At 47.8% G+C, this 23,808-nt stretch overlaps 1 protein-coding gene across 1 annotated transcript in view; it reads right to left on the bottom strand.

The window, feature by feature from the left end:
• The window catches only part of PTK2B (protein tyrosine kinase 2 beta), a 134,990-nt gene extending 117,557 nt beyond the window's left edge, over positions 1-17,433 (bottom strand). Inside the window, exons 1-2 of the mRNA XM_012435144.2 lie at positions 17,360-17,433; positions 16,005-16,131 (exon numbers count right to left, since the gene is read on the bottom strand). The gene's annotated coding sequence lies outside the window, so the exon portion shown is untranslated. The remainder of the gene's footprint in view (positions 1-16,004; positions 16,132-17,359) is intronic.
• Positions 17,434-23,808: the final 6,375 nt, after the last annotated feature.

The raw sequence follows: 23,808 nt of genomic DNA, 5'->3' as shown, positions 1-23,808 counted from the left end.
TTGTGTGTCTTGTTCTCATCTGAATTTCTCTGATGCCCCTCATTTCCATACGTATAGGAGACCATCCTTAAAACAAGCACTTTTTCCTCGGATTTTTCCCCGCAACTTCTCCGCATCTTAACATTTCCAGAGTGTGAGCTCCATATCCTGACATTCACCAGATTATGATTGGGAGACAAAGGGGCACAAGACAGTGACTGCCTTTCCTTCATCCCATTTAGCAAGGCATGTACTTGCGAAAAATAATTTTATCTCAAGAAAACATGTGCCAGGCATAAACGGATGGTACAGCCAAGAGCGCTGGGAGGAGGGGCACTGGGGGAGGTAGAACGTGAGGATGCCCTTCCCTCCACCATAGTGCCTTCTGGTCCTGAGCATCCCCTGTGTGCCATCATCCTATCCTGATGGAATAGCTGAGCCCAACTGTTGGGGCAAAAATAGCCACCAGGTCACCCCCTTGCTTTCCAGGTAGGTATCCCCTTTGTCTGTCTCTCTCTGCACCTCTCACTGACAGCTGGCTTGTTCTTGCCCACCTGGCCAAGCCCTGTCTGTTCTGTCTGCCACCCTCCCCACTGCACATATGCAAACAGCAGCAAGAGGCAGGAAGTGGGTTCTTCTTCCACCAGCCCTGCTGGTCAGTGGCCAGTGTGGGCAGCTTCAATGCCCGAGCAGCAGTCGGCAGCCTGGGCCATGCCCCTGGAGGGCTGGCACCTCCCACTTGCTGCACCAGCTCAGCTCTGCCTGTAGCCCTGGCCACTCCCTAGAAATGCCTGTCTGCCCATGCCCAGCCAAGGCTTCTCTGTGCTTGGTGCAAGAGCTCCTGCGGCCTGGGGCCAAAGTACTCTTTAAACAAAAATCTGACTCTCTTCCTTGCTTAAAAATTCCTGCAGCTGTCCATCCTATCTATCCTGTCACTAGAGATGTCCAATGCCAAGGCCCCAGGATCAAGGGTCTCTATAGCATCCCTGCCTGCTTTCCACCATGCTCCTGCTAGATCCAGCCACCCTGAGATGCTCCCAGCATCCCAAACAGGCCCCGTTTCTTCAGTGCCTGCTTATTTTTGCATATGTTGTGCTCTCAACCTGGAAAGCACCTCACCTCACCACCCTTTTTCTGCCTGGCACACTCCTGTCTACTCTTTAAAACCCTTCCCAGCACCACCTCACTATGAAGCACTTTGGGCCTCCCCTTGGTAAAGTTGGAAGCTCTGGCCTTCCTGCTTCCATGGCATCTGCTCCACTGTCATGCAGCATATCTGGTCTCGCTGTGGCTGCGTGCATTAGTTTTTCATCTTGAGAACAGTACCCCTTGTTTACCTCCGAAACCACTAGGGCCTTGCATGGTACCTCGCCCACAGCAGGTGCTATGTGATGTGGAGATGGGCTTTAGATTCACGATGTCAAAGCCACCAATTCTCCACTCTCAAGAAAAGGAAACATGGCTTCAAGGAAGCATACAGACTCGCTCCTTGCAGATGTTTACAGCCAAAAGGAAAACAGCTAGCTGCTACGACAGGTGAGACTCCATTGTGACCAAGAGGCACAGAATAAAGGACTAGTTGTCGCTGTCACTGCAAACAGTGGGATCCTGTCCAGGAATGGACTAAAATTCTATGGAAGGGATTTGGATGCTTCTCTGATAGATGCTGACCTAAACTCCTAATTCCGAACCTGCCAACCATCATTAGGAAGGAAGGAGTCCAGGCCATGTACATCCACACTGCTGTGTACTGTCTCTGGCCCCCTCACCCCCAACTCCAACCACACACTCTCCGGAGTCAACTACACCAAAGCCTGCCTGCTATGTCACCACCCTGCCAGTCTTTACAAAGCCCAGCATTGCCCCAACTTCTTCCCTTTCCAGGGTCTGGGGCTTTAAGGGTCATCTCTCAAGCTTCTGCCCATGTCACGCCACAGCTCCCTTTCTTATCTTCTTGCCTGATACTCTTCCACTTTTCTCTTACCCCAAACTCCAGAGTACCATTTGTCATCTCACACATTTTCTTAAGAAAGGACCAGAGGGAAAGGATGGGGAGGGGGCTGCGTCTCTGTGAAGTGTGGTGAATCGTCGTGAGTGTGGCCTCTGAGATGGATCAGACTGTCCCACCCCAGAGAAGATAGAAGGAGAGGCCTCCAGAGCTGCCCCACTGAACACCAGCAACCCAGAGCCTTTGTGCTGATGGAAAGAGCCATGGAGAGCTGGGCAGGGGGGAACCCAAGAAAATTCTTGTTATCCAATCACATGCCTAAAGGTCCCACTCTGGGGACTTACAACCCTGATCAAGACCTGCAATCACATCGCTTGATGTCTGAGCTTCTTAAATGCCTCCAGGTCCCTGCACAGCCTTAGTTTCTTCCAATCTAAAGAAGGATGATAAAGATATTCCAGGTGACAGAAAATATAGTGTCTTGTTTCCAATCTGTAACTGCAAACTTGTTTTTTAAACAATTTTGTATATGGTTCCATGAAATATAAAGACCAATGCTGATTTTCTACGTGGGGATTAGAAAAATTGGTGTGGTTGCTTGATAGGTTTACTTGCTTGCATTTCTTTTGTTCATTCATTCATGAGTCTAATTGTCCATCCATCCATCCACTTACTTTTAAATATCACATTTGCTTGAACAGAAGGTAAAGCTCTCTACCTTCCCAAATTATCTGTTGGAAAAGAGAAAGTTTATACACAAGCTCTTACAGAATCTTATCTTTCATATTATGGGTTGCTTTCTCAATTATCTTATTTTGAACAACAAGATACCATTTGAGAAAAATTATTAGCACTCCAATCAACGCTAGTTAGGGATGCTTACAAAGGTCACTTAAAAGAATAGGTTTTTGGCCAGGCATGGTGGCTCACAACTGTGGTCTCAGTACTTTAGGAGGCCAAGGCAAGTGGATCACGAGGTCAGGAGTTTGAGAACAGCCTGACCAACATCGTAAAATCCTATCTCTACTAAAAATACAAAAATTAGCCGGGCATGGTGGCATGCGCCTGTAATCCCAGCTACTCAGGAGGCTGAGGCAGAACTGCTTGAACCTGGGAGGTGGAGGCTGCAGTGAGCCAAGATGGTGCCACTGCACTGCAGCCTGGGTGACAGCGCAACACTCTGTCTCAAAAAAAAAAAGGGAATGGTTTTTATGAAAAGCAGCTACCATACTATAACATAGATTCAGCAATTTTTCTTTAAAAATTGTTATTTCTTTCTTTCCATAGGTTTTTGGGAAACAAGTGGTTATGGTTATATGAATAAGTTCTTTCGTGGTGATTTCTGAGATTTTGGTGCACCCATGCCACTTGAACAGTACACACTGTATCCAATTTGCAGTCTTTTACCCCTCACCCCCCACCCACCCTTTCCCTCGACTCCCCAAAGTCCACTGTATAATTCTACAATTCTTATGCCTGTACAACCTCATAGCTTGGCTCCCTCGGCAATTTTTCTTGAGGGCGTAACCTTAAGATTTCAAGTGCTAAATGTTGTAAACAAACCTTTAAAAGATCATTTTCTAAAAAGCAGCATACTAAGTGATTGTATTGTTGACATTAAAAAAAAATACTTTATAAAGGATTTGAACAGACATTTTTCCCAAGAAGACATAAAAATGGCCAAGAAGAACAGGAAAAGATGCTCACCGTCATTAATTATTAGGGAAATGCAACCAAAAACCACAGTAAGATACTACCTTATACCCACTGGGATGGCTAACATCAAAATTACAGACAACACAAGTGTTGGCAAGAATGTGGAGGTATTGGAACCGACAAGTACTGCTGACAAGAGTGAAAATGAGGCAGCTGCCGTGAAAAACCCATTCAGCAGTTCCTCGAAATGTTAAACATAGAGCTATCACAGGACCCAGCAACTCCGCTCTGAAGTCTAGCTCAGAGAAACGAAAACGTATGTCCACAAAAAACTTATGTATGAACGTTTACAGCAGCATTATTTACAATGGTCAAAAAGTGGAAACAACCCAAATGTTTATCAACTAATGAAGAGAAAAACAAAATACAGCATATCCATACAACAAAATTTTACTCATCAATAAATATCAATCAAAATGAAATGAAGTACTAATAGATGTTACAACACGGATGAAGTTTCAAAACATTATGCTAAGTGAAAGCAGCCAGTCACAAAAGGCCACGATGTTGTATGATTCCATTTATATGGAATGGCCAGAAAAAGCAGATTCATAAAAATAGAAAGATTAGTCTTGCCAGGGGACGGGGGAGTGGAGAACAGAGCATGACTGCTGATGGTACGGGGGTTTCTTTTTGGAGTGACGAGAATGTTCTGCAATTAGATAGCAGTGATGGTGGGGCCAGGCGCAGTGGCTCACGCCTGTAATCTCAGCACTTTGGGAGGCCAAGGCAGGCAGATCACTTGATGCCAGGAGTCTGAGACCAGCCTGGCCAACATGGTGAAACCCCGTCTCTACTAAAAATACAAAAACTATACAGGCATGATGGCAGGTGCCTGTAATCCCAGCTACTTGGGATGCTGAGGTGGGAGAATTGCTTGAACCCAGAAGGCAGAGGTGTCAGTGAGCTGAGATCATACCATTGCACTCCAGCCTGGGCAACAGAACAAGACTCTGTTGTAAAAAAAAATAAAATAAAAAGATAGCGGTGATGGTTGCACAACTCTGTGAATGTACTAAAAAACCACTGAATTGCACATTTTTAAAAGGTGAATTTTATGGTATGTGAATTCTATCTCAAAAAGTATTACTCATCAATAAATATCAATTAGCAATTATTAAAAAAATAAGCTGGGCCCGGTGTGGTGGCTCACACCTGTAATCCCAGCACTTTGGGAGGCTGAGGCAGGTGGCTCACCTGAGGTGAAACCCCGTCTCTACTAAAAGTACAAAAATTAGATGGGCATGGTGGCAGGCACCTGTAATCTCAGCTACTCAGGAGGTTGAGGCAGGAGAATTGCTGAAATCTGGGAGGCAGAGGTTGCTAAGAGCCAAGATTGCACCATTGTACTTTAGCCCAGGCGACAACAGCAAGACTCCGTCTCAAAAATAATAAAAAGAATAAAAAGAAAAATAAGCTGGCTGGTGAGGCTGAGGCAGAGGTTGCAGTAAGCTGAGATCATGCGACTGCACTCCATCCTGGGTGACAGAGTGAGACTGTCCCAAAAATAATAAGTAAATAAACTCCTTTTGGGTCAATATGAAACAGCCAACTCTCTTTAGACCGTAGGTACGATGATGCATGAGGAACAAGAAGAGCTGATGCAAAAAGGGTTCTGGTGACAAGAAGGACATTGATGTCAGAGATGGGAGTGAGCAGTTACAATGTTTCCTAAACTGGGAGAGTTGGGGAAAGCTTAAGTTAATGTATTAGGTTATTAGCATGTGATTGAAAATGTATTGCTAAAATAATCTATTCAACATTATCCTACAAAGTTTATATATGAAAACTAGCTTTTTAATTTTCTTTTCTAGCAGCCCTCCTTATTGGGAGAACAGAGCTGCCTTATGTCAGGCACATATTGTACATACCCAGTGCCAGCTGTGTGTCAGGCACCAGCCTGTGTCCTTGGGATAGAACAGTGACTCTCCGTACACATATGGTTCTGTCCTCAACAGGGCTTATAGCCTAGTTTGTCTGAATTAAAAAGGAGCTCAAGTTTGAGACCATTTTTATGAAAAGTGTGTAGAACGGATGATACCTTGTAAAAGATGTTCTTAATCTTTTGGGGTCACAGGTGCCCAATGAGCTTATGAAAGATAGCAATGAACTTTCTTTCACAAACATATGCATTTGCTCTGTGGTGAGAATGACATCTCTTCTTTCAAGGGGTTCAAGTCTATAGCCCTTCCCACCACACACACACACACACACACACACTTGTCATGCCCCAGGCTGGACTTCCAACTTTGAGATTGTTCTTTTCCAAATCCATTTGCACCTACAGCCATTCTCCAGCTCCCATGACACGTGCACAATGAGCACCTCACAAGCCTGAGACACAGAAAGAATTCCAGGTGACCTGGACCCCAGGAGATCAACGAAAGGTCTCAGGGGCCAGTGTGGAGGGGACTCAAGGGCCTGGTAGTTACTTTGTCTTCTCATTTCAACCCTGGATGGAAAGACTTTTACCTGGTTTACATTGGGCTTTTGCCCAAGATCTGCTTTGAAGAAAGCTTGCCAGTTGCTACAAAGTCCCCACACCTCCTGATTGCACATACAAATCCAAAACAGGAGGCTTCAACAGACTTACCCAGGGGACTTGCCCCAGAGCATGTGGTGAGATACAGAGGAGGCGGCGACTAGTCCAGGGCAGCTCCTGTGATCTCCTCCAGGGTGCCCCAGAGCATGAACACAGGCTGGGGCTGAGTGTTCGGTGTTGCGTGAAGAAAGCGTTTTTTTATACAGGGTCAAGTAAAGGGGGAAGAAGGCTCAGAGGCTGCACTGGTGACAGTACAGATAAATCAGCTGATTGTTGACCAAGTGTTTGCAAATCTCAAGCTTCCCGGGGCTAGAAATCTCAGAGTCCAGCAGCCACGGCAGGTGCTACGTCTGCGTAACTGGAGGTCAAAGTCCAAGTTACTAAAAACTGTCAATCTCTACCTTGTAAATCTCTCCTGTATTCCCGGAGCATTGCACCCTCTGCCAAGGCAGCCTAACTTCTTTCCTCCTCCCCGTCTTTCTCCTCTCATTCAACCTGGCACAGTTGTATTCAACAGCAGGAGGAAGAGAGAAAAGGGAAAGGCAAGACCCACAGGGATTAGAGAGTGTTAGGAGCGGTTTAGTAAAGAAATGATGGAGTTCCTGCCCTACATTGCTGACTCCCTCTCTCTGGGCTGTAGGAAATCTCCACCTTCAGGACAGGCAAGAAGGGCATCTCAACCACAGGGCAAGAATTCAAGAGGGTTGGGATGTGGCCCCTGTTCTAGTTGCAACTGGCTGTTGCGACACGCGCTGCGGGGAATGAGGAAGAGCTGTCTGGCTCACTCCCTGTGAGCCATTCGTGAGTGTGCAGAGAGGGAGGGATCCCTTCCACAGGCCCGGGGAAATGCAATTTTCTATCCTTAGAATTTGAGGGTGCAACAAAGAAGAACAAAATAAAAGGCATCTTCCTGCCCTGGAGGAATGTAGCATCAGGTTGAGGAAGAGATTCTGGGAGACCCTGGGATGCAAAGCAGCCCAGAGGCTGCTGTGGGGAGGTCAGACGTTCTCCAAATGGGTGGGTCACCAACTGAGCCTTACAGGAGAAAGCAGGATGGGCAAAGGGCATGGGGCTGGCATTCCAAACAGGACACAGGACTTAAGATTTGAGCAGAGGCTTGTCAGAGACTGGGGAGCACACCAGGCTGGCTGGAGCGAAGGGCTTCATTTAGAATTATGGGGAAAGTTCAGTTAGAAGGACAAACCAAGGTTGGATTATGGGGGAGGGGCACTAAATGGTAAATTTAAGGGGGCTGGATTTGCCTGGAGGCACTGGGGAGCTTCCAAGGGAACCAGAGATAGGACGAGGCTCTTGAGTAAAAATCTGAAGCAGTATTAGGTAATATGATTTGGGTCAGGGTAGGGGCCACAGAAACGGGAGGGAAGGAATGAGAGGCATGAAGCAATCTGCAGGATTGAGTGATGGGCAAGATATGAGCAGAGAAGAGTGGAGGTGTGGAAAAAGGGGAGGCAACAGCAAGGTTTCTGACCTGAGTGTGTAGGAGAGGAACAACGCCATGAACAGAAGAGGAGAGAAGCCAGGAGGAAGAGATGGTTTGGCGTGAGGAAAGGAGGAGTTTAGTTTCTGAGACACAGCATCTAAGAGGACAAGATCCTTAAGTGGGAATATCTTATAGACTCTTAGAAGTGAAGGGCTAGAGGGCAGGGGGCGGTTCCTGGGAGTCACTGCATCTGGGTGGTCACTGGAGACATGACGGGAAGGAGCCTGTGGATCTAAGTGCATATTCCTGATTTGATGCTTCAAGGGTTGCCAGACAGAATTGAGACAAACTGGCATTTCACGCACACCTAGCAGAGGGGAGCCCCAGGGGGAAGCAGCCGGGCTGAGAATCAAGAACAGGGAAGAAGGAGGTGAAGGAGAATGGTGGGTTCCTTATGGATGTTCTTGTAAGTCACACATCTCTCAAATCCATCCAAGAACCAATTTCATCTCAGAGGAAGCAGAAGCCTCCAGGGGATGCTTAGATGCTCCACAGGACCCCAAACATCTGACTTACACAATTTATTCAGATGTGTGAGGCCTGAACTATTACAAGAGTCTCGTATCTGCCCCACTGCGAGTTCAAGCTCTCTTCACTCCCATCCACTCTACACACCTGAATCTGACCCTGTCCCCTCCACCCAAGTCAGCCTGGTTGACAGCTCCCTGCTGCCTTCAGAATAAAGCCCCATGGCTGCCTGGGACTTCCAGAATAACTTCCAAACACTTTGGCCTCCCTGTCCAAACCTTATCTTTGTTCCCACACTCATCTCTGATTGCCTTTTGCCACTCTTGGCTCCACCCAAAATGAGTCACTCAAACCACGCCTCTCCATCTCTCTGCTGTTACTTATCCTCTTCTTTGACTACAGCCACCATCTCAAGTTCCCACAGTGTATCCTGCCTATCCTTTCAGAGCTTTGCCAAATGCCACCTCCTCCAGGAAGCATTCCCAGAGTCCACAGCCTGAAGGAATCTGTCCTGCAATCTCATAGCACTATGCCTCTTACATGGCACAACATTATTTACCTCTAAATAACTTACAGTTAAATAAGTATCTTACAGTTCTTTAACTTCATGTATTGCCTCCCCTACCAGACTATAAACTTCATGAGAACAGGTATAGTTCCTCAAATTTGGGGGAAGAAGGGGTAGTTCATGCCTGTAATCCCAATGCTCGGGGAGGCCAAAGCAGAATTGCTTGAGCTCAGGAGTTCAACACCAGCCTGGGCAACATAGCAAGACCTCACCTCTGCAAAAATATTAAAAATTAGCCGGGTGTGGTGGTATGTGCCTGTGGTCCCAACTACTCAGGAGGCTGAGGTCGGAGGATTGTTTGAGCCTGAGAGGTCAAGTTCGCAGTGAGGTGTGTTTGCACCACTGTACTCCAGCCTGAGCGACAGAGCAAGACTCTGTCTCAAAATAAAATAAAAAATTTGGCCGGGTGTGGTGGCTCACGCCTGTAATCCCAGCACTTTGGGAGGCCCAGGCAGGTAGATCATGAGGTCAGGAGTTCGAGACCAGCCTGGCCAACATGGTAAAACCTCGTCCCTACTAAAAATATAAAAATTAGTCAGGCGTGGTGGCATGCACCTGTAATTCCAGTTACTTGGGAGGCTGAGGCAGGAAAATCACTTGAACCTGGGAGGCGGAGGTTGCAGTGAAACAAGACTGTGCCACTGCATTCCAGCCTGGGCAACAGAGAGAGATTCCATCTCAAAAAAAAAAGGGGGCAACAAAAACTATACCCTGCGAGTAAGGGGGTGACGGGGAGACACATCAACAAGTACCGGGAACAAATTACAAATGAGCAAAGTAAGGCTCAGAGGGGTTCTGTCACTTGGCAGTGTCAGACAGGCAGAGCGTGACAGAGTCGAGACTCAAACCCACATCGTTCTGATCCCAAACTCATCATTTTTCCTGGGACGATGCCTGTGATGTATTATGGGGGATTTTCACACAGTCAGGTATTTCACTCCATGACCTTATCAGGGAAGCAGTACCAATTCCTCATTTTCAAATGAGAAAAAGGAGGCTTAAAGAGGAGAGAGACTTAGCCAATGTCCCCCAGTTAACAGGTGAGAGAATCTACACCAAAGCCCAGGCCTCCTGCCCTCTGCCTCTCTTTCCTCTTGCCCAGGCTGAAAAGCTGCCTGAGCTTTTGCCTGTAAGGAGCTGAGGGGTAGGATTGAAGCTTGTGGAGAGACACTTGCAGCTGCCTCAGCACTGGTGTCTGCCAGCACCAAACATCTGCTGAAGTAGTGGAGGGGATGTGAGTGGATGCTGCCGAGAGCCTCTGCGGGGGTGCGAAGCGCAGCAGCGTCAGATCTCTTGGAACCTGCCTGGGACCTGGGCGCGGGACGGTGTACACCCGAGCTGGGTGACAGGGGTTGGGTTTTGACTCCAAATACTCCCTAAGAACACAGAAAACAACTTGAGGTTCCCAGAGCTATGGGATGGACACAGTACATGTTAATTTAGAAACCAGAAAATGGGCCGGGTATGGTGGGTCACACCTGTAATCCTAGCAATTTGTGAGGCTGAGGGGAGTGGATCACCTGAGGGTCACGAGTTCGAGAGCAACCTGACCAATATGGTGATACCCTGTCTCTACTAAAAATAAAAAAAAAAATTAGCCAGGTGTGGTGGTGGACACCTGTAATCCCAGCTACTCTGGAGGCTGAGGCAGGAGAGTCTCTTGAACCCAGGAGGCGGAGGTTGTAGAAAGAAAGCCAGCTATGGTGGCATGCGCCTGTAGTCTCGGCTCATGACCCTGTGCCCGAGTGAGACTTCATCTCAAAAAAAAAAAAAAAAAAAGGAAGGAAAGAAGGAAAGAAGGAAAAAAAGAAAGACAGACCAGAAAAAGATGGTGCTCCAAGTGGCCAGGATCACCATAGGGGCCATTCTGCCATTCTGTCCCAGGTGAGATGGGAACCCCCAGAAGAGCAAAGCCCCAACTCAGGTCAGAATTCCCAGTAGACCCCCATCAATCATCCCCATGTGGACTGGTGGGACTGATTCAAGAAAGAAAAGACATGAAGAGAGGGGACTGCCCCCACAATTATTGGGAGAAATGGCCCAAATAAAGGAAGCCAAATACAGGAGATGGGAATTAAACCCAGTACTGGGTTCTAAACCCCAGGCGAGGTGGATTCTTTGAGCTCCCCGTCTCTAGTGAGTGATCTTACCAGATTCTGTGTGGGTGGATGTCAGAACATAAAAGGGAAGAGGGAGAAGCGGAGAGGGGAAGGTGTTAGTGAAGACAGCCAAGCTAGGAAAGGGGAAGGCTGGCCTCTCGCAGGTACTGGCCACTGCTGATCTTAGCTCTAGTCACAGTGACTGGCCGCCTTATAAGAGCAGCAACAACCTTCCCGCTGGGAAAAGGTCAGAGCCCGCAATGATGACCACGAAACTCAGAGCAGTGTCCACCCCTGCAGCCTGCCTGTAGCCTACCTGGAGGGTCTCCTGAAAATTAAACTCCACATTCACACCAGCCTGCCCGTTGCATCTAGGTGAAAAGTGCATCAGATATGCAGCCTCAAGTCTGCTCTCTTAATCAACTGTCACCACGAGTAATAATTATACCTTGAGAAACAGCAGAGTGACTCAAAAAGCTATCCCCTCCCCCTCTGCCGCCCCCTCGCACAGCTCGGAGCTTTGTACACAGTGTTAAGAGGCCTAGAAAGTGAAGCCACCATTTTCTCCTGCCTGTCAGCTCAATGAACGCTTTAAATGACCATCTGGACTTCAGTGCCCAATGGGCAGTCGTAGATAGTCTCTTCGCTGTCTAAAGAGTTAATTATGCCTAGCTGTTCCCAAAACAGTGAACTGAGAGTGAGTGTAGGCAGAAAGAAACATCACTGAATATGTGATGCCTGCTTGTGAGACAGTGCTCGGGGGAAGCTGCCTGATGCCTCGAAGAAGAGGGCCGATGAACTATGGAAAAATAAATGGTGCTGCCCCACCAGCTCAGATATGGCCATATGTGTAAAAACGCTGGAGAGCTCACACTTACTGGATGCGTATCATGTGCCTGTTAGGGGACTGAATGTTTTATTGTACTTCAATGCTATTATCAAGTGGGTGTACAAGACCATCTGGGATGCTGAAATATTGAAATAGTCCATCCTCGTTGGAAACATCCATGCCACAGTCCCCAAAGGCATGTTTCTTCCACCCCCAGACTCCCCAAGATGCACTGATGGGTTAGCCTGGCATGGAAGGGGGCCTCTCTGACCCTGCTCAGGGCAATGGTGGTGTCCGTTCTGTTTGATCTGTGCTCAGGCTTCAGTGGCTGTGAATATTTTAAATCTTTCTCTAATATATACTATCTCACGCCACCCTTACCCAAAGACCTGTTATTGTCTCCATCTTGCAGATAGGAAGCTAGGGCCAAATGACCTACCTAAGGTCACTCAGGGGGTCCCAAACCTGGTCTGGAACCCAGGCAGACTGACTCTGAGCCTGAGCTGTTGACCACCTGCTTGGAAAGACAAGGCTTAAAAGTGTTGCAGAGTCACCACTATCTCTGCTCTTTCTCCTTGACTCTGGAACTGACCCAAACTTTACAAGAAACTCTTCATCCTCAAGCCAGCAAAACATACCTTTATCACCACACTTTCATCCCCAAGCACATCGCAGCTATTTATCTCTACTCCATCCCCCCATGTGGCCATCTACCTCAGAGCCCCATTTACCTAAGAGGCCAGGGACACATGGTCCTGAGGCATATGGGTCCCGGGCAGGGGAAACTAGAGACTGAGTGGTCTACCATGCAGGGTAGCCCCAGAGTAGCCACCCTCCCCTACCAGTCCTTACCATCAGTTTCCTTAGTCCTAGCAAGATTTGTGGCACACAGAGCTATTGTTGTCACTATGGAGAGCTAAGTGCCAAGGGACTTGGACTTTCTCCAGGGTCCTCTGCACAGTGAAACAACACTGGAACCACAATGCAAAGACTCAGGCTGATACAGGAGGGAGTTTGTGTCCCTAGCATGATGCTAGAAAGGTTGCACACACAGGCTCCTTCCTTGAAGATCTCTAAGTTGGACACTGCCTAGTCTAGAATGAATTGGGTCCATCCTGGCTAGAGTTATGAGGGGCAATGAAAGACCTGCTTGGTCCACAAACAGCACTCACGTCGAGGTTCACTCAGTGTGGAATGCTGTTTCCCTGAGAACCTGCATGGGCTCTATAGCCATACTCAGGGAATGACACCTGTCTTTTATGCAGGACTTATCATAACCTTGATCATGCAAATATGCAAGACACATGTCCAAGTGCAGGCTCATTTGAACGTTTCATCAATGGAATACCTCTATCCATCTCATGCCACAGGGTCTCTCTGAACACCACTTGGCAAACAATCCAAGGGCCTCGGGACGAAACGTTTATCACAGCGAGATGTGGAGACTTAGCCACTGGAAAGAAGGACCGTTTTTACCCTAGCAGTTCCCACAAGGGAAACACACTTTCCATTTCCTCTTTCTCTTAACCAATTCTTAACTTCCTCTAGGTTCCCTTTTAGGAGGACCCTAATTTGTTCTTACAAATGCTCCCACTGAAGGCAGAATCCAGTTCACAAGGTACCCTGACTTCCTCTGTCTCTTAGCATTACTTTTGTAATAAGGAACTCATCCTAAAACTGGGAATCACGACAGCCAGATTTCATGGCACATTTGTCTGCGCTGAATATTTTATGTGGCTTCTCTCCTTTAATTCATTCATATTTCCCTTCAGTTAATCTGCTTTGAGTCACTCTCGCTCTCTGCCCACCCATTATCCTTCCAGAAGAACGTTAGATATCCCCACCCCTTGAAGCAGGTCATATGGGAAGGGAATAGCAAAGTTAAAAACATAATGCAGACTCTATGCGCCCCCCACACCATCTGGGGGCTAACCCCACGTGTTCTCACTGGAAGCAGGAACCCCACCATGTAACTCCCCTGAGACCTCCGAGTGCTCACTTATGGAAGTAAATGAACCCAAGCGCTCCGTGGCTGTTGTTTCGCTCACCCCGTGAAGGTGCTGCAAAATACATACTGCATTTCCTTTAGCACTCACTAGGCAATTTACACACATTATCAGGGATCCTCCCAACCACCTGCTCACATACGCCTGCTCTCATTTGAGAAAAGACCATTCCGAGGGTCAGAGCAGCTTACCAGTCTACCTAGATTTGAACCCAGATCTGTCTGGATTTAATGCTGTTTCTTTCTGAGGTACCATACTTCTTCACCTGTATAGATGATCACTTCCTAACCAAGGAATTGATTTTTCTTTTTCTTTTTTAAATAACAGGGTCAATCAGTGAATGAGCTCAAAAATAAATCCAGGAGGAATGGCTACGAGATAAACCTGAGACTATTTTCAGAGTGCCTGGGCCGTTTCCAGCCCTTCCCAGCATTGTGCCAACCTCAGCTTCTCCTAGAGCAGAGTTTCCAGATAAATACAGGACACCGAGTTAAATGTGAATTTCAGAGAAACAGTGACTAATGTTTGAGTATAAGTATGTTCCACCTAGTTCATAGGATGGACATACTTGCATTGAAAAAAAAAATTGGTGCTTACCTGAAATTCAAATCTGAGTGTTCCGTGAGTTTATTGGCTAGATCTGGCAACCCCTTCCTGCTGGGAAGTCTCCTGCCTGGCTCCAGGTCCTAAGTGTTGCTCCCACAGAAGTTGCCATGGCAGCTGCACAGGCCTTCCAAAGCCTTCTAGAGCTGTCTCCACTCACCCCTGCTGCTTCCCCTCACCCCTGCAAGCTCCAGGCTCCCAACAAACCCAGCTACTTTCATTCTCCTGGATGCCTCTCGCTGCTTCCAGCCTCCTGCTGCTTTTAGCCTCTGATCTCTGCACCTGCTCTTCTTTCCTCTCTTCTCTTGCCTGGCTAATTCCTACTGATGCTTCAGTTCTCAACTTGGAGTCACTTCTGCCAGGAAGCCCTCCTGGCTATTGCTGATTGGTTCCCCCAACAGCCCTCTAACGCAGGGTTGGGTAGCACCCTGCACCTTCCCCCTGGTAGCCCTCCCTCCTCCACCCCCTACCCCACACTGCCCTGGGGAGCAGAGGCCATGCCACACTCACCCTGTCTCCACACCTTGCACCTGCACCTGGCTGCAGGTGGGAAGCCGGCGAGTGCCTCCTGAATGACTGACTGCAGACTGTCCCGCCAAAGCTGGGGCTCTCCAGCGTGACTACTTCCTTCCTCCCTTCTGCCTTTAGTCACTTTTTTATCAGTGTCTTCCTCCCCCTCCCCCAGAGTGGTTGTGAAAGATGGGGCCTCAAGTCAGCAGCAGCACTCAGGGTGAGCAGGGAACACCTCACGTGGAGGGACCTCCATGCACCCACTACCGGGTCACACTACGCGCACTGCCCCAGTGGGCCCAGGTCCAGCCACAGCCCAGCTTCCAAGTCCCTCCTGGCTAAAGCCACCTTTGGACACAGCTTTCTGCTCTTGTCCTCCCACTGGCCCCTTCAACTAGCCAACTTGGATTTTGCTCCCAGTTTGGGGTGTGGGGAGACACCGGTGTCTTTGGTTGAGGCTTAGGGCCAGTGGCAGGGCTTGCAGAACATCACCCATATGCCGCTCCACGCTCACCCACCCAAAGCGGTGCCCACGCGCAGCCTGACAGCAGGCAGAGGCAGCTCGGAACTTAACCCTTGAGCAGCACTCAGAAGGCGGCTTCTCAAGGAACCAGTGTGGCCAGTGTGAACTTCACACACCCGCGTGCGTGTGCGCGTGCACACACACACACACACACACACAGGAGCTCCCCTGTCCCCCAGAACAGCCCTGCTTTCCTCCAGTCAGGGCTTGATTCAAAAGATGCCCTCTCAGGGGGCAAGGAGTGGCTGCAGAGGAGTGGAGGTGAGCTGGGGGTTAGACCAGCACCCCAGGGGCTGCAGAAGGGCCCGGGAGGGAGCAGGGAGCGGGGCAAGAGCAGGCAGAGGTCTCAGGCAGGAGCTGAACCCCCTCACCCCGTGGCCCCTAACCTGATCTTTAGAGGCGGCAGCTTGGCTGTGCCCTCATACCGTCGCCCCCAGCCTCCCCTGTCTGAATATGTTGAGAGGACAAAGAGGGAGAAACACCCTATAGTGTCAAATTTACTCCAAAAATAGAACCCCTCTCTCCAAAGAAGGCTGGCGAGCTCCGGGCGTGTGCACAGCACCCGCGGCTCCCATTTCCTGGGTTTGTGGCTGTTTCTCCGGAACTCCCAGCTCAGGTGCCCGGGATCCCGGAATTGCCGTCTCCAACCCCTGCCACCCGTCAAGCCACCAACTTCTGCCGGGCACAGCCCTGGCTCACAGGACGGACTCACCTAGGGAGGCGCGGACTCTGGCGGTGACTGCTCCTCGGCCCCACCAGGTGAGCCGGGGCTGCGGCAACTACAGGTGAGTTCGGCCGGGCAGGTAGGTGTGCGGCGGCTCGGGCTCCGGAGGCTGTGGCTGAGTAAAAGGGCTGACAGGTTAGAGTTTCCCCCTCCTCCTCTGAGTTGTTAACCACACCCCTGCTGCTCTCCTCCCCACTTCCTTAAAGGGTGGGGTATGTTGTCTGTGTGTGCCGGCTCCAGCCTTTTACCATAAACTCTGAAATAGACGCTGCCTCCAATTCCCTGAGCGCCGGGCCAACCTGGGGGGCAATCTCTGCCCTCCCTGTCGGTCGCAAATGATATCCTTGGATTTATGTGCCCCTTGTAAGCAGCTGACTCCCCAGTTCCTAACACCCCTCCATCCTCCACCCACTCCACCTGCAGCCTTTTGGAGGCCAAAAGGTGTGTGTGAAGGGGGCGGGTGGGAAACCAGCTTCTCAGACTGGTTCTCCCCTGAGGCTCGGCAGTGGGAGATGTTACCTGCATGGTACTCTGAGTACCTGTGTCCTAATCTCTCCACCTCCTAAAGTGGCCCCAGTCCCTTTGCAGGTGTGAAAAATCAGGCCGGGCACAGTGGCTCATGCCTGTAATCCCAGCACTTTGGGAGGCTGAGGCAGGTAGATCATGAGGTCAAGAGATCGAGACCATCCTGGCCAACATGGTGAAACTCTGTCTCTACTAAAATTACAAAAATTAGCTGGGCATGATGGCATGCACCTGTAGTCCCAGCTACTCAGGGGGATGAGGCAGGATAATTGCTTGAACCCAGGAGGTAGAGACTGCAGTGAGTCGAGATCGTGCCACTGCACTCCAGTCTGGCGACAGAGTAAGACGGTGAAAAAAAAAAAATTCAACCACCACCAGGGATAACTGGCCCAAGTCCTTGAACACCGAAGACCAGGTCCCTGAGCTGTGAGCAAGCAGGGTCTGAGGACAGCACAAGAATAGAGATGCTGGACAGCCCCTTCCAGGGGCCCCGTCTCCACATCACTCCAGCTGGCTGCCCAGAGGCTGATCCCCTCTTTCCTCAGGCCAGCAGGGCAGCGAGATGGGGGCAGGCACTCAAGGGCACTTAGCAACACTTCCTCCCTATCCCTAGAAAGACTCCAGGCTTGCTTGAGTAGTAGGAGGAGGTGACCTGGCATAAGGTCACAAAGCTGGGGTGTACCCAGCATCACCCTCTACAAGGCCCTCTCCAGAGCCCCTGTCCCAGGCTTCTTTATTCTGTGTCCTGTGGAGGACTGGAACCTGATTCCCAGGGCTGCCCTGTTGCACAATTCTATAGGACAGTATTCACAACGTACTTCCTGAGAATGGCGCCCCCTGGAGTCATGCCAAGGAAGCAGTTTCCAAGATTGCATTTGATGTCTTCTCATTTCTGAAAAGAAATTGGAGACTTAGATTAATTAACAAATCCAGGAATTCAATGTTTCTCAAAGTATTATTGGTGGACTACCTATAGCTATAGGCAGGATGCCACTCTGGGTCCCCTGAAGATCAGACTCTCTACAGCTAGGGCCCACCTGCCCAGCATAGATCTTACAACTCATTGATTGGCACTCCCAGCCTCGACAGCTGGAGCCCCCTCCAACCCCTGACCCCTTCCCGTTCATACTATTCCAGATTTGTCACGTTCCCAGCACTCAGCATCTTGGAGGTAATCTTGGTGACTACACAGCGGTCAGGAGGTCAGAAGGTGGCCAAGTGGGAGATCATGGCCAGGGATGGGAGAGACAAGACAAGTCAGACAGGGGTAAACTGAAGTTAGCAGGGAAGGTGTGGGGATGAGGAGACCGGTAAGTGACTACATGGCAAGGACATGGTCAGAGGGTATCTAGCAGTAGGTGTCCCATCCGTATTCTTATGCTTGGGAATAAAGTGATAAAGCCCGAGTGGCACGAAAATTAGATACCTTGGTGAGTTACTGAGAGTCTGTGCTAGGGGGTGACAGTGGGAACTAAAAGCAAAGCCAATCAGGGCCTGATTAAGAAAAGGTGAGTTTGTGTGTAATGCCCCTGTGTGGCCACATGAATGAACTACAATTTTATCTTGCTGGGACCAATTGCGGGAAGGTGAGTTTTCAGAGATTAAGTTTTCAGAGGTTGAATTCTTCAGCACTTTTTAAAAAATCTCCAAAATCTACCTCATAGAATCATAAAATCATAGGCTTTTGAATGAAAAAAGACTGAGAAACTCTCTGGGGTGGCCAACTCTGTCGTCAGTTCTCCTTAGGTTCAGTCCAGTGTCATGCACAAGCAACTCAGGTCACACACTTCTGCCTGTTACTGCCTTTTAAAAACCCTATCAGAAATGCCGTCAGGAGCCCTCAAAGTCTACAGAAATCTTTAAAAGATGCTATTCATGGCGATGCTATCCATGTGGCATAGGTTGCAATAACGATCTCCCCCAATTGGAAAAGAAAAATATTTCCCTTCTGCCTACTTCTGCCTGTGTCTCAAACTGACCAAGTGCCCTAATTGTAGGGGGTTTTGCGAAGATGTGTATCTGAGTCAGCAGAAGGAGAAAACTGAGGAAAAAGGCCTTTGAGCAAATGTCCTTTCTAGCTGATAGACTTTTCCATTTAGATGTTCCACTCTTACCCCAAACTCAGGTCTATAATCCTGGCTCATCTTGCTCTTCAAACAAAGCCCATTCCAGCCCTCCTGTGAATGTCAACAAGACAGGAGTCACCTTTGACTCTCCCTCTCCCTCCTTACCCCACAGCCATACAAAATCTCCAAGTCCTAGTCCCAGCAAGCATTTTTCCCATTTCTCATTTTCTTTCCTGTCCTATTGCCTGCCCTAGTCCAGGTTCTCTTTTATAATGTTTGAACTCTTCTGAAGAGTCCAACACCCCCACCCTAGGAGTAGTTGGAACTGGAGATCACAAAGGTGGTTGAGCTGGTGATTAACTTTTGGGATGGCATTTGAAACCACAAGAATGAACAAGATTGTCTAAGGCAAGAGTCAGACAGAGCAGAGGACTTCAAGTCAAGCTCTTACCAGGAGCACATGAATGAAGACCCAAAGGTCAAGTGGGGTGGGCTGATGAATAAACTGGAAGTGAACACATGGACACAGCATGTGCTGGTTGAGTCCTGGGCTTGGCCGCCAAGGGGAATTGAGACTGGGGTGTTGAGGGGGAGGTGCTGTGGGTTGAAAGAGGACTGTTTCGTCATCTGTTTTAGATGATAGCCAGTGGGGCAGGTTTCAATGCTCATAGGAAAGGTCCAGTCAAGAGGGAAGAGGTTGTGACTTTGGACAAGTGAATCCATCTTTCTGAGCTTGTATTTCCTAATCTAGAAAAGTAGAAAAATAAGTATTATCTGCTCTACCTATTTCCCAGGGTATTGTGAAGTCTGAATTAAGTGATAGGTTTACACATGCTACAAAAAATTCTATGGCTATTATTTTTAGAAATTATAGCAATTAAACAATGTGACCTTCATGGGGAGATAGCACACACATATCTGACATATAAGTTATCAAGTGTTCACTCTGTGCCAAGAACTTTCATCTGTCATCCAGCTTGTCTTCACAACCATCTATGAAGTAGCTAGTCCTATTCCTGTTGTGCGGAAAGGAAAAGAAAGTTTAGAGAAGGTAAATAAATTCTTCACAGCCTCCCAGGTGGTAAAGAGCAGAACTAAATCAAAACCCATCATTGGCAGGGTTACAATATTATATAAATAGCATTTCTCCATTGTAAATAATGGAATTTAAATTACATCATGTAAATTTACTATTGTGTGAATAAATTTTATTAAAAAAATAGTATGGTTGTAAGTGTTCTAACAACAAAAAAAATGGGTAAATACAAAAATTAGCTGGGTGGGATGATGCATGCCTGTAGTCTCAGCTACTTGGTAGGACTGAGGCAGGAGAATCGCTTGAACCCAGGAGGCGGAAGTTGCAGTGAGCTGTGATTGTGCCACTGCACTCCAGCCTGGGCGGCAGAGATCCTATTTCAAAAAATGAAAAAAACAAAACAAAACAAAACAAAAAAAACAACAACAAAGGACAAAGAAAAATCTTAAGGGTACAGGTACCAAAAAAATGTGCTTCATCACCAAGGGACATCCATGTTTAACCAGGCATCACTATGTTTACCAAGCAGGCCACAGTTGAGGCCAAAATAAGTTGAGGGTATGGCTGGTATGGCTTGAATGGAACTCAAAACCATGCGCTCAACTTAAAAAGAACTTTCTCTTTTCTTCCTTTAATAATGGAATCCCTGACTTTCAGATGGTCACAGGCTGCCCAAAATAAAAACTACATTTCCCAGTCTCTCTTGCAGGTGCAACACTGTGATTAAGTTCTCCACATGGTTGAAGAGTAGAGGCCATGCATGTAACTTCAGAATCATGCCCTTCAAGGGAATGAGCACATCCTCCCATATTTTCTGCTCTATCTTTTCCATCTCCACCTGACAATGGAACGCAGAACAGCCATCCTGGTCTATGATGCAGAGAATCTGGGTAACTAATGCCATCCAGCCACCGTGCTTACCCTGGACACAGTCTGAACCTAGTTGAATTTTTACATGAGAAAGAAATTTGTTTGGGTTACTTCATTTTGGCTTTTCTGTTACTGTAGCCTGAACTGCATCTGTGACATGATGATATAATAAGAAATGTTTATTTGGTATCTGACTCTGCAAAGAACTTCTAAAACTTTTGGAATTTCTGGGGTGTTGTGTTTTGTGAGGCCAGGCGTGGTGACTCATGCCTGTAATCCAAACACTTTGGGAGGCTGAAGCAGGAGGATTGCTTGAGGCCAGGAGTTCAACATCAGCCCAGCCAACATGGCAAGACCTCATCTGTACAAAAAAATACAAAAATTAGCTGGGCATGGTGGTGTACACCTGTAGTTTAGCTTGGGAGGCTAAGGCAAGAGGATTGCTTGAGCCCAGGAGATTGAAGATGTAGTGAGCTATAAATGCACCAATGGATGACTCTAGCCTGGCCAACACAGTAAGACCCTGTCTCAAAAAAAAAAAAGTGCCTTTTTTATGCCAATGAAATATCTGGTGGCTGGACCCTTAGATAGCTTCAGGATGAGGGCTGGTCATCAGAAAGACTGAGGCATGATGAGAAGGCTGAACTTCCAGCTCTTCCCCGCAAACTTGGGGAAGGAAAGGAGCTGGAAGTTGAGTTGATCACATGGCCAGTACTGTCATCAGTACATCCCTAAAACCCAAAAGAACAGGGTTCAGAGCTGAGCTTGCAGAGGTTCCCATAGGGTGGCACTCGAAGGGAAGGCATCAAGCTCTACGCCCCTTCCCACAGACCTCATCCTGTACATCTCTTCTCTTTGGCTGCTCATCTGTATACTTTGCCATACCCTTTTAAATAAATGGACAAAAGAAAGACAAGTGTATCTCTGAGCTTTGTGAGCTACTCTAGCTGAGGAGGGGTTCATGGGAATCCTGATATATAGCCAGTCAGTCAGCAGCACAGGCCACAACCTGGGACTTGCGACTGGCATCTGAAGCCAAGGGGAGGACGGGGGAGAGGGAGGCAGTCTGAGGGACTGAGCCCTTAACGTGTGGGATCTGATGCTATCTCCAGGTAGATAGTGTCTGAATTGAGTTGAACTATGGGACACCCAATGTTGTGAGACTTTTCCTTAGTTTCGGTAAAGACACGGTCCTTGTCTGATGGCCATGAAAGATTAGGCTCACAGACAATTTGAAGGTGAGTAAGGCAGGGTTTTATTTAGTGAAAAGTTAAAAAAAAAAAAACATGGAAACAGAGACCCTTCGCAAAGCCAGAGTCCTTATGCACCTCCCACTTTGCAGTCTGAATCCCAGGTACTACCCAGGAAGAGGAGATGCCAGACTCCTCCCCACTGCAAACAGTAGGAACTCCTGTGGTTCCACCCCACTGCACACTCCTCCCAGTGCACAGGCCGGCTGGAGCTTCTCTGGGGACCCTTCCCACCTGGCTGTCTCACCACGTGGTGGTCAATGGTGCATCAGTTGTTGGTGGGGAGGAACTCCCACACATCTAGCATCAGACATGACTGATGCAGCAGAGTGTTGCATAAAAGTACAGAGAAATAAGCAGTTTTTATTTTCTTCAGAGCATCCTAGCTAATAAATCACCATTTAGTTTATTTTCTTTAAGACACAAGTTAAAGCAGAACTTCAATTTCCTCATCTATAAAATGGGATTGATTTACCTTATGGGATTGTTAGAAAAACTAGAAATAATACATGTGTATTTCCTTGCTATTGCTATAGCTAATAACTGGGCATTAATGGTTACTATGTCCCGTTGTAACTTTAAAAAATGGGTTCCTAAAAAAAATGATTGCTTTAACATATTCCACTTCCCCCATCCAAAAAAAAAAAAAAAATCTGTGGAAGGGAGAGAAGAAACAAAAATAGCAAAGTTGTTAATAATGCAAGCTGAATGATGGGTGTGTGGGGGTTAATTATACTGTTCTCTCTAAAATATTGAGTGCATTTGAAAATGCACATAATGAAAAAGTTAAAATAAATGAACAAAATAAGGTCTTTCCACAGAGAAAAAAAGGGCTCCTGGAAATAATCCAATGTGAATCTCTTTCGGAAGAATAAAAGCACAGTTAAACCATTAAAAAACTGATTTGGGTCCCAAAGAGGGAGGGAAGGACTGAAAACACAGAAGAGTGTTTCTAATTTTTCCATTAAAGAACAACATGCAAGGCCAGGCATGGTGGCTCACACCTGTAATCCCGGCACTTTGGCAGGCTGAGGTGGGTGGATCACTTGAGGTTAGGAGTTTGAGACCAGCCTGGCCAACATGGTGAAACCCCGTGTCTTCTAAAAATACAGAAATTACCCAGGTGTGATGGTGCATGCCTGTAATCCCAGCTACTCAGGTGGCTGAGGCAAAAGAATTGCTTGAACCCTCGAGGCAGAAGTTGCAGTGAGTCAAGGTCATGCCACTGCACTCCAGCCTGGGCAATGGAGCAAGACACTGTTTCCAAAAACAAAAAAACAAACAAAAACATGCAGAGAAAGCCTCAGTGCCACAAAGGACACATGGTTTCCACAACTGTTGGGCACACCTCAGGACTTCCGTAACTCCCTCCGCTGCAGGGCTGGCCTGCAGGGTGCTCCTAGAAAGAGTGGCTGCCTGGAAAAGGAGACTGCCCTGATGCCAGGCCGACTCTGAGTCAGCTCTATGACTTTGGTCTTCTCTGCTCTGAACCCCTAACCCCCACCTGTGCGTGGGCTCATCTGGTCCTGGACATCCCATGGATAAGTTCAGAAGCATTGAGTGACCACCCAAACCTTGCTTGCCAGTGATGAATTTCATAATTCTAATAATCATGGTGATCGGGTCCTAGCCTGCAGTGTGCGGGAAGCAAGCATCAGCTAGGAAGTGAAAGCAGATTGCTGCAGGCAAATGCATTGTTAGGAGCAAGAAGAACTTTTAGATAGGAAAAAAATGCCTAGCATGAGCAAGAGCCCTCAAAACACAGGCATCTGTGGCCATTTACAGGACAGAGACAAACCACCCTGCATACTTCATTAACTCCCATTACTTTATTAGCCAGCACAGTAGAGTATTATTGTCTACTTTGGTACATCATGAGGTATGATTTATATTACATTCTGCATGCTTTAGAGAAAAAAAGCACAAAGTATATTTCTGAAATATTCCCATCCAAAATGTTTCTAATAATTGAGTGCTTCAATGTAAATTTCAGAGACATGGAAAATCGGCTTTGATTGTGTTGTATCCAGTTGCCAAGTTGGCTG

Source organism: Aotus nancymaae, unplaced genomic scaffold, assembly GCF_030222135.1.
Source record: "Aotus nancymaae isolate 86718 unplaced genomic scaffold, 86718_ANA_hifiasm-v0.15.2.pri h1tg000079l, whole genome shotgun sequence".
NCBI classification, from domain to species: Eukaryota; Metazoa; Chordata; class Mammalia; order Primates; family Aotidae; genus Aotus; species Aotus nancymaae.
Note: the sequence above shows the minus strand (reverse complement) of the source record. Positions and strands in the feature narration are given on the sequence as shown.